The sequence below is a fragment of the Borostomias antarcticus genome, assembly GCF_949987555.1.
Source record: "Borostomias antarcticus genome assembly, chromosome: 32".
Taxonomy (NCBI): Eukaryota; Metazoa; Chordata; class Actinopteri; order Stomiiformes; family Stomiidae; genus Borostomias; species Borostomias antarcticus.
The window spans coordinates 3,751,697-3,765,560 of NC_140265.1; the positions used below are offsets into that span (position 1 = coordinate 3,751,697).

At 42.3% G+C, this 13,864-nt stretch overlaps 1 long non-coding RNA gene across 1 annotated transcript; it reads left to right on the forward strand.

The window, feature by feature from the left end:
- The first annotated feature begins 209 nt into the window (after nt 1–209).
- On the forward strand, nt 210–703 carry LOC311327403. The gene is made up of 2 exons (XR_014631122.1): nt 210–338; nt 574–703. It is a non-coding gene; the product is annotated as an uncharacterized lncRNA (long non-coding RNA).
- The last annotated feature ends 13,161 nt before the right edge of the window (nt 704–13,864 follow it).

The following is a 13,864-nucleotide window of genomic DNA, read 5'->3' on the forward strand; positions in this document are numbered from 1 at the left end:
TCCTTAAGGCCCACTATTACTCCACCCTCTAAATCTGCAATAATCTGTCTGATGGACCTTACTGTGGCCTCCAATCCTAAACATAATTATTGTAGTGGGGACTGCAACATCCTACCCTCCCTAGCACAGTAAGTGGCATCACCCACTAGCTCACCTGTTGAAAAAAATAAACAAACTCTCTGAGTCTTTGTCTTTCTGGTAGCAGAGATGGAGTAGAGATGGAGTGAGCAGCAGAGAACCAGTCCCCTGTATTTACCGTACGATGGGAGCCCAGACATTGGTACCACCTCCTCTGGCTGTGCTGAAGAATAACCGGATGGCCCTGGACTTAAAATACAGTACACACACACTCCTCCTTTCTTACACCATGCCCTGTAGCCCCATTTATCACTATACACCTGTACACGGTCTTTGTCAGTATATCCCTGTAAATGAATTACCAAGCACTGGAATCATGTCTCACAGTCACAGCTGCCTGTAAACAGTCTACTATGAATCACAGATTGTACTTCTCGTGTAATTGTGAGTTCTGTCTCAGCTAACAGCCTCTTCACAGGGTCTTCTGTGTTTCAGGACCACTACAGCACCAGTCTGGGCAGGTCTGCGGGCACACCGGCTGTACAGTGCTGGAAAGAGACAACCTTCTATAGCATCACCTTTTAAACATACTTAATGGATGAAATAAAATGTTTTATTTGCGCTACGTCAGTGGTTTTATTTCATGTCATGTCAAACTGTCTATCTGTGCATAATGTTGTTATATAACATAGCCCAGGAGTTTCATTCAAGTTGACTGCAGATTCCTGCTCTACAACATCAGGATGCCCCCCTTTCTCCCTGAAGAAACGCTGCAGGTGATCATCCAGGCTCCTGTCGTCTCCCGCCTGAACTACTACTACTCCCTCCTTGCTGGGGCCCCGGTGTCGGCCATCAGACCCCTGGAGCTTGTCCAGAAAGCTGATGCTTGTCCCACACAACTTCACTTCATTCCCTACACTGGCTCCCTGTAGCAGCTCACATCCAGTTTAAGCCTCTTGTGTGTTTGTACTCCGAATAACTTGAGTGACAATGTGAATACGTTTGTGGAGCTTCAGAGCTCATACACTGTAGTTGGGAATGATTGAAAAGTCACACATTGATTTGACCTATTTTAAGACCTATTATAGGTCTATTAAATTGTTTTCTTGTCATTATTGAATTGTATTATCCTTGATGCTTTGGCAATATTGTTCACCTGACATTCATGTCAATAAAGCATATTAAATTAATTAGAACTGTTCATGAATAAAAACAAATACCAATGTATTCATATATGTACTTATGTATATATCCAAATGCATTCATTATATGTAAAGCAAATATGAAATTAGTTTTCATGCATCAATAATCAGACTTGTGTTTTTTTTGCCCTCGCGCAAGCTCAAGGTACACGCTAGGTAGACGGGTTCATTCGTCACATTCCGGTGTCATGGTGAGTTGGTGTTGGCTAACGCTAGCTAGCGAGTTACACTCGAAATGTTCAACTAATAACGTCAAATAGGCGTATTTTTTTATTGAAATTAATTAGAAAAGTCGAATATTTTATATTGTCTGATTATTGACAAGTGACAAATTGGCTTGCTAGCTATTTTAAACAAGGGACGTTGGGTAACGTTAGCTAGCTAACGCTAACTGCCGCTAACTGCTCAACGTCCGTTGGTTTTCAAAACGAGACGGATACTGCTTTCTATAAGATAAATTAGCTATTATGCCGTTTGATTATCAAATTAGAACATTTACCCTGTGAGATTGAAGCATACATTCGCTATTTAGGGCATTATGAGCTAATTGCAGTCTATTCTATAAACAACATGTCAAGAGACCGTCACTGATTGCTTAGTATTGAGCTAACGTTAGCGGCAGCTGTTTGGCGTGCAGGTTAGTTCTAACTAGCCTAACGTTAATAAGACGGTCGCAGCTTGTTTATGGAATAGTCTACAGACTGCAGATATAACCTAATATCATAAATGGCGAATGTACCATTCAATTCCGAAGGTTTAATGTAGGTAAGTTTCAAAGGATGGTCTTAAAGTGTACAGGCCTATCAGAATAATGCTCACGTACGTAGGACGTGAATGCAATTGGTCCCATTTAAAGGTGATGTGTGTCTCAATGCTCTTGTTTTATATTTCATAGATTTGACTTCCTGAAAGGTGTTTCGAAGCGAAGAGGTGAGAACATAAACCTTTTGCTTTCTGTTGCCATAATCCTAACTATTTAATGTTGGGAGATTATATTTCACTCTAATACTCTGTGGCTGTCTCAGCCCTGCTGGTCCAGGGCTTTTAGATGCTGCATGTTTGCAATTTTGTTTTCATACAGCCAAGTTTAGCCATTAAAATACATTAGAGCTGAACTTTGAAGTTGATTTGATCTTCCCATAGTACCACAATGAACATAAAGGCTAGCGCCCCCTCATGGACAGCATAAAACACTATTACCACTATTAGCATTTCAGTGTATTGTACTAGTCACGCTAACCTGTGCACTTTGTTGTTGCCTCTTTTCTCTTTATCCCCATGTTTGACAGTGACTCTGGTAAGTTAACCATTGTGGAAGATATATTTTGATTATACAGTTGTGGGTAAGGCCTGTAGAGTGATGAGGTGATATCGTCATTTTGGAAATGCAATTTTCTATATGACTTGAGTCATATGAGTGTTTTAACTTTTAACTGCAGTGTGGGAGTCTCTATTAACCACAATGACATCAGACCTCACCACTCTATGTAATGTCTTGTAATTGGTGTCGGTAGCTTGGTCCGTCATGGTACAACCATATAAGGTCATGTACATATAGGATAGGTTATGGTTTAGCTAATTAATAGCTTAAGGAGTATTGAGAGAACTGTTTGTTTTATTCACCATGTTCATATATGGGATTTGGAACAAAATCTCTACTAGCGGTTCTCATTACTTGTTTTGCATTGTAAAGATCAAGAGATGGAGGGGACTTAAATATTGAGACACTCACACTCACTACAGAAACACTCTAACATTCACTATTGAAACACAATCACCACTGAAACAATCACCCATACTGAGACACTCAGACATACTACTGAAACACATACTCTGGCAGTCAGACATAGTACTAAAACCAATCACAATCGTGTAGGGCGGAGCTAAGCCCTGTATGCAACAACGTTTGCCAGCACACTGGAGACAATAGACAATATTGTTGAAATGGGAATATTCTTCCATAAGCGGTGGGCAAACATGCAGGAATGTCCCTGTTAGATAAGATCAAGAGATGAAGGGGACTTAAATATTGAGACACTCACATCTACTAGTGAAACACTCTTACATTCACTATTGAAACACTTTCACAGTCACCACTCAAACACTTACATTCACTATCGAAACTCTCACAGTCACCACTGAAACACTCACACATACATACAGTACATACTGAGACACATTCACACCAACAATATATTAATGACTCTCTCTCTCTCTCCCTCTCTCTCTCTCTCTCTCTCTCTCTCTCTCTCTCTCTCTCTCTCATACAGGTGTACTGTTGCCGTTGCTTCCGTCGCTGCTGTTGCTACTGCTGCTACTGTTGCTACTGCAACCACAAAAACAGCTTTTCTCAAAGCTTTCTACTTGACAAGCATTCTATCTTGCTGAATCTCTCTGTCCCACTCTATCTTTTTTTACAAGACATCTCCTTTTGACAAGCATTCTATCTTGCTGAATCTCTCTGTCCCACTCTATCTTTTTACAAGCATTTACAAGCCTTTACAAGCCTTTACAAGCCTTTACAAGCCTTTACAAGCATTTACAAGCCTTTACAAGCCTTTACAAGCCTTTACAAGCATTTACAACCCTGTTTTTGGAACCCTGTTTGAGAACCCAAGTTTGAGAACCCAATTTTGAGAACCCAATTTTGAGAACCCAGTTTTGAAGAACCTCTCTTACCAGCCTTCTGTTTACAAGCATTTCCATTTACAAGCATTTCCATTTACAAGCATTTCCATTTACAAGCCTCTCTCTCCCCTATTCTGTTCTTTTCTATTCTATTCTATACAGAAGTGAATTGAGAATAATATAATTAATTTTTAATCTGAATAGCCACAGATTTACATTCTAGATTGTATACAGTACACTGAATTAGTTAATTACATTACTTTTCAACTTGTTTGTACTGAATTGTATGCTTTATAACTAAATACAAAGTCAAAACAATACAATCTGTTGCTTTCATATATTTCATAAGTACACTAATTGTATCTGATCTACATATACAGTGCATATAATTTATCTTTTTGATCAGAATAGGCATACATACACATATTGTAAAGACACATTAAGGCTGTGTTAATTTTCTGAATCCCAGTTCTAATTACTATTCCTAAGTGCTTTTAATTACTAAAAGCAGACAGCTTTAATCTATCTTCTGAACCTGCTACACAGTAATCTTTATCACTAATATTGTGTTTAACATTTTGGTTGTGTACAACATAAGTAAAACATTAAGATTTGTGGTTTTGGAGCACAACAACAATGCCAAAGAAGTGTAAGAGGTCCCAAGCTGCAAGACTGCGCTGCCAACAGTCAACTGAGCTTCACTGTGCAACAACTGAACAGGAAGAATGTGCTGGTCCTCAGAGCCCTGGAGAGGTCAAGGTGTCTGCAGCGTCTCGTGCTCAGAGTGTAACACAGGGAGGTCAACGTGATGCTTCGTGTGTACCACAGGTATCTTATGCAGACATTGTAAAGAGAGGACTGCACAGTGATGATCCGTGTGTACCAGGGCCATCTCATGCTTACCAGGTAAACCACAGAGGTCAAAGTGATATGTCATGTCAACCACAGGTATCCCACGCAGACAGTGTAACAAGGGGACGTGATGATCCATGTGTAGCAGGACCTTCTCATGCAGACTCTATAAACCTGGGAGATCAGCCTTCTGTAAAACATGTCCGTGCATCCCGCAGCCAGGATTCTCCTAGATACGGCCCATTTAGAAATACCCAGTGTACATGTAATTCACTAACTTTCCTTGCATTCCTTCATGAGAATGAAAACATCACCAGAGCAGACCTCGACCTCGTTTTGGATAAGGGTGATGTAATGTATCAACACGCCAGGAAAAGGTTTCCTCAACACATCTTTTTGACTACTGACGAGCTACCCCATGAAGCCCCAGCACGCAGGTTTACACACCATGTGAACATGGAACACCTTTCCAGATATGGCTCATTAGGAGACCCTCTACCTGGAGCTGTAGATAGCTTTCTGGACCTAGAGGCAGGATTGAGCTGCTTGTTATCAGATGTGCAGTATGCGTTGCTGTTGATGACAGGGTTATGTATTGCCGTATTCAGAACCAGAACAGGCAGATATGGCTTCTTTGACCCACACTCCAGAACAGCCGATGGTTTGCCCCTCCTCCCGGGTTCACGCACTAGTGGTAGGCCTACTGCTGTCATGCTGACATTCACACATCTTAGTGATATGATTGACAGGCTCATAAAGTATCACAATATTTTGGGCACACAGTCCTCCTGTAACTATGAGTTGAAGCCTGTGGAGTTTTACAATGTGAACAGAGTCAACCTGAACAATGCCATCCCAGACACAGAGAGTCGGCCTACAACTCACACTGCTGCTTTATCAACTGCTCTTCAAAATGAGTCAAGCCTGAGTGCTCCAAAGGTAAACACTGTTGACTCTGATGTATGTGAAGTATTATCCACTGATACGGAACCTGAACCAGAACCATCAGGCTTGAATTCTGTCACGTCACATGACACTCCTCAAAGTGAGTCAAACTCAACTGCAGCAAGGACAAACACTGATGCCACAGAGGGAATGTCCACTAACACCACCTCTATACCTGTGAGACACGAATCAAACTTATCTGCTCCACTGATAAATACTCTTGCCAGTGATAATGTCTTACATGACATCTCAAGTAAACTGTCAAAACTTACTAAACAGCAAATGAAAAAATTTAAAAGGAGACAATTGCTCTCTGAAAAGGCATCCCAAAGAAAGGAGAATCAAAAAATGAAAGAAAAGGAAAAGTATGCTTCAAATGAAACGTATAAAGCAAAGAAAAAATCTCTCTCAAGAAGGAAATATTCGAATGAAGAATTTAGACAAGGAAAGCGAGAGTATGTTACCAACCGCTATCGTAACAATTCTGAATTACGACAAAAGAAAATAAATAATATAGCAACACGTTATAAAGAAAACGTTGACTTTAGGCAGAGTAAAAAAATATATATTAATAACAAATACAGACAAAACATTGATTTTAAGCAGAGAAAAATGCAATATATTACTAACAGGTACAGACACAATGTTGAATTCAAACAGAGACAAATGCATTATATTACTAACAGGTACAGACACAATGTTGAATTCAAACAGAGACAAATGCATTATATTACAAACAGGTACAGACACAATGTTGTATTCAAACAGAGACAAATGCATTATATTACAAACAGGTACAGACACAATGTTGAATTCAAACAGAGACAAATAAAGTACGTTACTAACAGGTACAGAGACAATGTGGATTTCCAGCAGAGACGAAACAAGAGGCAGCGATCTTATATCACTCAGCGTTATGTACATGACCAAGCATTCAGGGTGAGACACAGACAACTAATGAAACAGAGAATGCGAGACAGGTATAAGAACAATCTTGCATTTAGGAGTAACATGAAATGTGCAGCGAAAATAAAACATAAATACAGATGGATACATAGACAAACACGTGAGAGTGACAACCCTCTGATCAAAGAGGCCATATCTCTTTTCAGATCAAAAATAAAGGCCGGCCCCACTTATGTGTGCACTGTCTGTCATAAGGCATCATTTCCAAACCAGGTACGACCCTGCACAAGGTCATATTACATCAAAAATCCAGCCGTGGTTGCAGCATGCCTGACAGGAAAGTATGTCCATGTGTGTCATGTTGACTGCAGGAATGAACAACAGTGCAAGGTGCCTGATGAGAGAAGGAGAGAGTGGATTTGTTACACCTGCCATAATCATCTAAAGAATGGAACCATGCCAACCCTCGCTGTGGCAAACAAGTTAGAGCTCGCCGACATCCCTCCTGAACTGTCTGATCTCAACATACTGGAGAGACATCTCATAGCCAAATGCATTACATTTGCAAAAATTATTCCTCTTCCCAAAGGCCGACAGAGATCAATCCGCGGTAACGTTGTTTGTGTCCCATCGGAGGTACAGGAGACAGTCAATGCTCTGCCCAGACTGAGAAGTGAGTCTCAAGTCATGAGAGTAAAACTGAAGAGACGGTTGTGTTACAGAGGTCATCAGCTGTTCCAGACTGTTACCTGGTCCAAACTAGTGCAGGCGCTGCATAAACTCAAACACATTCACCCACAGTATGAGGATGTAACTATCAGAGATGAGGCTGAGTTATGTGATCCAACACTTCCCGATGATGATGATGATGAGGATGATGATGACGATGATTATGATGAAGCTGATTTGATGGAAATTGACAGGTGTGAGAGCAATGCACTGCGTGAGGCAGAAAAGGATCCTGAAAATGAGCAACAAAACAATGACGTGCTGCCTAGTGATGTCGGTCAACCTCAGGAGCAGAGAGATGATCCAGAACAGGAGGGTGACATGCCTAATGGAGGTCTTGCTCTAGAATCATGCCTTCAGCCACGTGATGTTTCAGAGGAGATATTATGTTTTAGTGAAGGAATCTACTCTGTTGCCCCTGCAGAAAGGAATACTCCAGTCAGCTTTTTCAGAACACCTAAGCTAGAAGCCATGTCTTTCCCTGTTCAGTTTCCCACTGGTCAAAACACACTGGATGAAAAGAGACCCATTAGATTAACACCCAGTAGTTATTTCAAAACAAGGCTTTTCGGTGTCGACAATCGGTTTGCCAGAGATACAAACTATTTGTTCTTTGCACAGTTTGTGACTGAAATACATTTGGCCACTTCCAGCATGACAATACAGTTACGTAAAGGAAAACCTTTCACCAGAGATGGACGCAGAATAACCTCAGGAATGTTGCAAGACCGACGCGAGGTTGAGAGACTGGTGAGAAATAAAGATGCAGTCAGATTCATGCAGCCATTGAGAGGGACGCCAGCCTACTGGGAAAAAACAACAAAAGATCTTTTTGCCATGATCAGACAATTGGGAAGTCCTACATTCTTTTGTACATTTTCAGCAGCAGAAATGCGTTGGCCTGAGGTGATTGAGGCAATAAAAACTCAGCAGGGTGAGGAGGTTAATTTTGAGGATCTTGACTGGTCCACAAAGTGTGACATACTGAGAAGCAATCCTGTGACAACAATGCGCATGTTTGATAAACGTGTTGAGGCCTTATACAGAGATTTAATCTTGTCTCCTGCGCAGCCCCTTGGCAAAGTTGTTGACTTCTTTTACCGCGTGGAATTTCAACACAGAGGAAGCCCACACATACACTGTCTCATATGGGTAGAAGGTGCACCTGTGTTTGAGCAAGATGATGATCAGACTGTATGTAATTTTGTGTCCAAATATATCACAGCCCAGCTACCCGATCCACATACACAACCTGAACTGTATAAGAAAGTAACAGAAGTGCAAATACACAGCAAAAACCACACAAGGACATGTTTCAAAAGTCTAGGCTCTGGATGCCGTTTTGGATTTCCCAAACCACCCTCCAAAGAGACAATGATAACAAGACCTGGAGATGATCCAGTCGAACTGGAAACAGCTAAGGACAAGCTTAGACCACTGAACCTGCTTTTGAATCAACCTGCCGCCGCCTCCCTGAGTTTAGAGCAGCTACTGACTCAATGTAACTTAACACTCTGTGATTATGAGGGATACCTGCAGATGATGAACAAATCCAGCGTACTGGTACTGAAACGTGATCCAAAAGACTGCTGGGTAAATGGATACAACCCCTATCTACTCGATGCTTGGGACGCTAACATTGATGTGCAGTTTGTACTCAATTATTTCAGTTTAATACATTATATTTGCACATATATATGCAAAAGTGAGAACGCTGTAAGTGAGTATCTTAAAACACTGATTCTGAACTCAGGAAACCGGGAGTATGCCAATGAATGTGATGAAATGAGGGAGATTATGCAGGCTTATTCCAAAAAGAGAGAGGTCAGTGCTCAGGAGTGTGTGACTCGTGCATGTGGAATCAGCATGAAGAAGTGCTCGCGCGGTGTCATATTCATACCAACAGATGACAACCCACTGAGAATGAGTCGCCCCATGGCATACCTAGAGAGCACAACATCAGAAAGTGACAATGTGTGGGCGACGTCTTTGACAGACAAATACAAAGCCAGACCTGAAACACCAGAGTTTGAGGAGATGTGCTTGGCTGATTTTGCCTCTACTTGCAGAATTGTCTATGGCCGACAGACAAAAGGTAAAAATGTTTTGCCCCTGCTGAATGACATGGGATTTGTTCAAAGGAGAAACACAGACAAGCCCGCTATCATCAGATATTATCGCACATCACAGGAGAAATATCCCGAGAAGTATTATGGCACATTACTGAAACTGTACATTCCTCACCGATCAGACCAGGAACTGAAAAGACCGTCTTTACCCACGTATGAGTCATTCTACAATGGTGGCTGGGTTCAACTACCAGGTTCTAACTATGGAGAGTATGTCCCACACGTTGTCAAACGAAACAGAGACAAATATGAGAAAAACAGTGAAGAAATTGAGAATGCAATGGAGGAGTTTGAACAGAACAGAGGCGTGATTGATGAATGGTGTAATCTGGCGCCAGAATCCGAGGCAGTGAGGTTGGAGTGTATTGAAGAACTGGAGGCAAGAGAGCCAGATCATGAACATGTACAAGATAATGTCCCAGAGTACAGTAATCAGGCTGCTGCAGCAACAGAAGTCAGAGCCATCAGAGAGCCCCCTGCAATAGACCCCACACTGTTACGCCACATGTATCAGAATCTCAATCAGAAACAAGCATGTGTATTCTATGCAGTTAGAGACTGATGCATAAAGCGCATCTGTTGCCTAAATCCAGAGCCGTTTTTTTATTACATAAATGGTGGTGCTGGAACAGGAAAGTCACATCTCATCAAGTGCATCTATTCAGAGGCATCTAAGATACTGTGCAAGCTGCCGAGACGTGCTGAGGAGGCTGACATATCAAATCCCACTGTCCTGTTGACTGCTTTCACCGGAACTGCAGCCTTTAATATATCAGGTACAACACTGCACTCTCTCCTCAAGCTGCCGCGAAGCCTAAAACCTCCATTTCAAGGACTTGGTAACAAATTGGATGAAGTCAGATGTGAACTTTTAAATGCTGAAATCCTTGTCATTGATGAAGTGTCCATGGTGTCCAAGCCCCTTTTTGCCTATGTGGATGTGAGACTCAAGCAGATCAAAGGCAGCCAGAGTCCCTTTGGAGGTATGTCAGTCATAGCTGTTGGAGACTTTTATCAGCTACCACCTGTGAGACAGTCCAAGACCCTCTGTGTATATGACCCACGTGAGCTTGACCTCTGGCAGGAACACTTTCAGATGATAACTCTCACTGAGATTATGCGTCAGAAGGATGATGTCGCCTTTGCAGAAATGCTGAACCGCATCCGCGTGAAAGATAAGTCACATGCGTTGTCTGAAGCAGACAGAGCTTTACTGTCACAGACCATCACCGAACCAGCACTTTGTCCAACTGACGTCCTGCACATTTTTGCAACTAATAAACAAGTTGATTCACACAACTCTGCAACATTGGCTGTGCTCCATTCTCATATCACCATCATTGATGCAGATGACTATAAAAAGGACCCACACACCGGCAGAATGGCACGACAAGTCAAACCATTTAAAGGATGCAAAAATGATTTACCAGATACACTCAACGTTGCTGAGGGTGCTCGTGTCATGCTCACCAGAAACATAGACGTGTCTCAGGGATTGGTGAATGGATCGTTCGCTACACTAGTCAGGGTAGTAACCTCCGAACAAAATGGTTTTTCACACGTCACTATGCTTGGGCTCAAAATGGATGATGAAACGGCTGGAAGGAATTACTGTAACAGAGTACCAGGAGGACCCAACAATCTAGTGTACATTGAGAGAGCAGAGGATAATCTGAAACAGAAAGGAGTGGTACGGAGACAGTTCCCTATAAAGCTTGCCTTTGCTTGTACAATACATAAGGTTCAAGGTATGACAAGGACATCAGCTGTAGTCTCGCTTAAACACATTTTTGAACCCGGCATGGCCTATGTAGCTGTCAGCAGAGTGACCTCTCTCAGTGGACTGCACATCCTGGATATGGATGAGAGAAAAATATATGCCAATCGAGAAATCACTGCAGCCCTAGAGACCATGAGACAAGTCAGTTTGGACGACATGATGCCTCTTCTTTACATCAAACAAACATTAAACAGACACGACACTCTGACCATCGTTCACCATAACACAGAAGGATTGCCATCTCATCATGTCAGTGACATCAAGAGCCACCATGAACTGTGTCTTGCAGATGTTTTGTGTCTCACAGAAACCCACCTACAAGGCTCCTTCGTTGCACAGAGTCTCCATTTAGAGGGCTACAACATGTTCAAACGCAATAGACACCTGTCCTACACCAATTTTCCACAAATAAACAACATAGGTGGTGGTGGAGTTGCTGTTTATGTGAAAAACCACATTAGAGTGTGTGAAAAGCGGTACATAGATAACGTAATTGACCTTGAGTTTTTGGCTTTGAAGGTTGAGGCCCCAGTGAGCGCATTGATTGCAGCCGTATACAGACCTCCAGACTACAGTGTGAGATCATTCCTGTCTAACCTGGGAAGCCTTTTGGACTCATTGGAGATCATGGATTGTCATCCCATCCTTGTCTGTGGCGATTTCAACGAGAATCTCTTCTCCAACGCACGTAAACCAATACTTGAGCTGTTTCAGTCCAGAGGATATGCACAACTCATCACTGCTGCAACTACAGAGAAGAACACACTGCTAGACCTCATTTTCATTTCCCAACCACAGCGTTGTCTCCATTCTGGTGTAATGAAAACCTATTATAGCTACCACGACCCTGTATACTGTGTAATGTCCTCGAACAGTTCATAAAGAAGTCAGCTGAGTTTTAGAGATAAAGAGAAAATGCAAATGACTTGCGAGTAAACTTAAACATTTTCAGTATGAGCTTGTTTAGCTGGTCTACTCAGTATGTGATATTTTACAATTCAATAAAAATGAAGGCTAACTTATATAAAGCAAGACATATTTGACAACAATTGCTTCAAGCAAAACTTTGTGGAATTTTGTCTAAAAAAGCATAGTTTAAAGTATTAAAATATTCAGATTCAAATATAGATTAGCAGTTTAACAAGACATAGAATGAAAGAGCATAGTTTAACAGATATTGTTTAAAAGAGTACTTTGACATAGCACATTATATCACAATTTATCAGAAATGTAGTACAATATTCTTAATGCATCCAAAGTAGATAGATCCTCCATTGCAGCAGGCCTCACCACTTGGCCTGCTGCCCCAGCCTCGCAGAGTGAGGGAAATAGAGGCTGGGAGGGAGGGAGGGACGGATGGAGGATCTAACTAATATAAAGCAAGACATATTTGACAACAATTGTTTCAAGCAAAACTTTGTGGAATTCTCTCTAACAAGGCATATTTTAAAATATTAGATTAAAGTATTAAAATATTCAGATTTAAGTATAGATTACCAGTTTAACAAAGCATAGAATGTAAGAGCATAGTTTAACAGACATTATGTAAAAGAGTACTTTGGCATAGCACATTTTAATAGATCACAATTTATCAGAAATGTAGTACAATATTCTCAATGCAACCAAAGTAGGTGGATCCTCCGTTGCAGCAGGCCTCACCACCTGGCCTGCTGCCCCAGCCTCGCAGAGAGTGAGAGACATAGAGGCTGGGAGGGAGGGAGGGATGGACGGAGGATCCCACCTCACAGCAGAGGTTGACTCGGTCACCCACCTCAGCACAGAGGGGCTGCTAAGCCTGTTCCCAAGCTACCATTCGAGGTGGAACTGTCCCCAGCCCAGTACAAACCCACATCTGTACCAGCAGCCCCCAGACGATCAAGAAGTCGTTTCAAGGTACAGTATGGAATTCAAATAGAAAATTGTGTTTTATATCATTGCCACCAAATGTGTGTATGTTCTTGGTTGTTGTCCTTGGGATGCACTCTAGAATAATGTGTCTTGTTGCAGGTGGAGGTCAGTGATGAGAGAGGACCAGAGGCCCAGGTGGACCACCAAGAGAAATTGTGTTGGTGTCAAAGAGCCTACCTCCATCAGGGCAGCCTGCATCCCCCAAGCCTTCCCCAGAGCCCCCTGCAGAGAAGGCCAGGAGGCCCGCCAGGGGCACGATGAGAACCCTGCTGGCTCGGTCCTACTCCTCTTCCAAGGACATGGGGGCTGTGGTGTCCCCTGCTTCCCCAGCCCCAGCCAGGAGGGGGCGGGCCCAGGAGCCACACAAGACTGTAAAAGGATTCACAACACCACTGCCCTCCTGCCTACCAGACAGTTTAAGCTCTTCTACTGCTCTCCTGCTGCAGAGAGGTTGCCACACCAGGACTGGCCCTCCTAAATCTTCAGACTGTTATGACTTTATTCCTGACAGAACAACATTGACAAAACACAACACTGGAATTGCAAGCAAAATGGACAGGTTACCACACCCCCGCTGCACGTCCTCATATGAACTTGACAAAACACTTAACACCACTGGAAGCTAAATGCACTTGCAATGCTTTGTAGTTTGTAGTTTGGTTAGTGGAGTAATCCTTTGAGGGTATAATCAGTCCCTGACTGGTCCG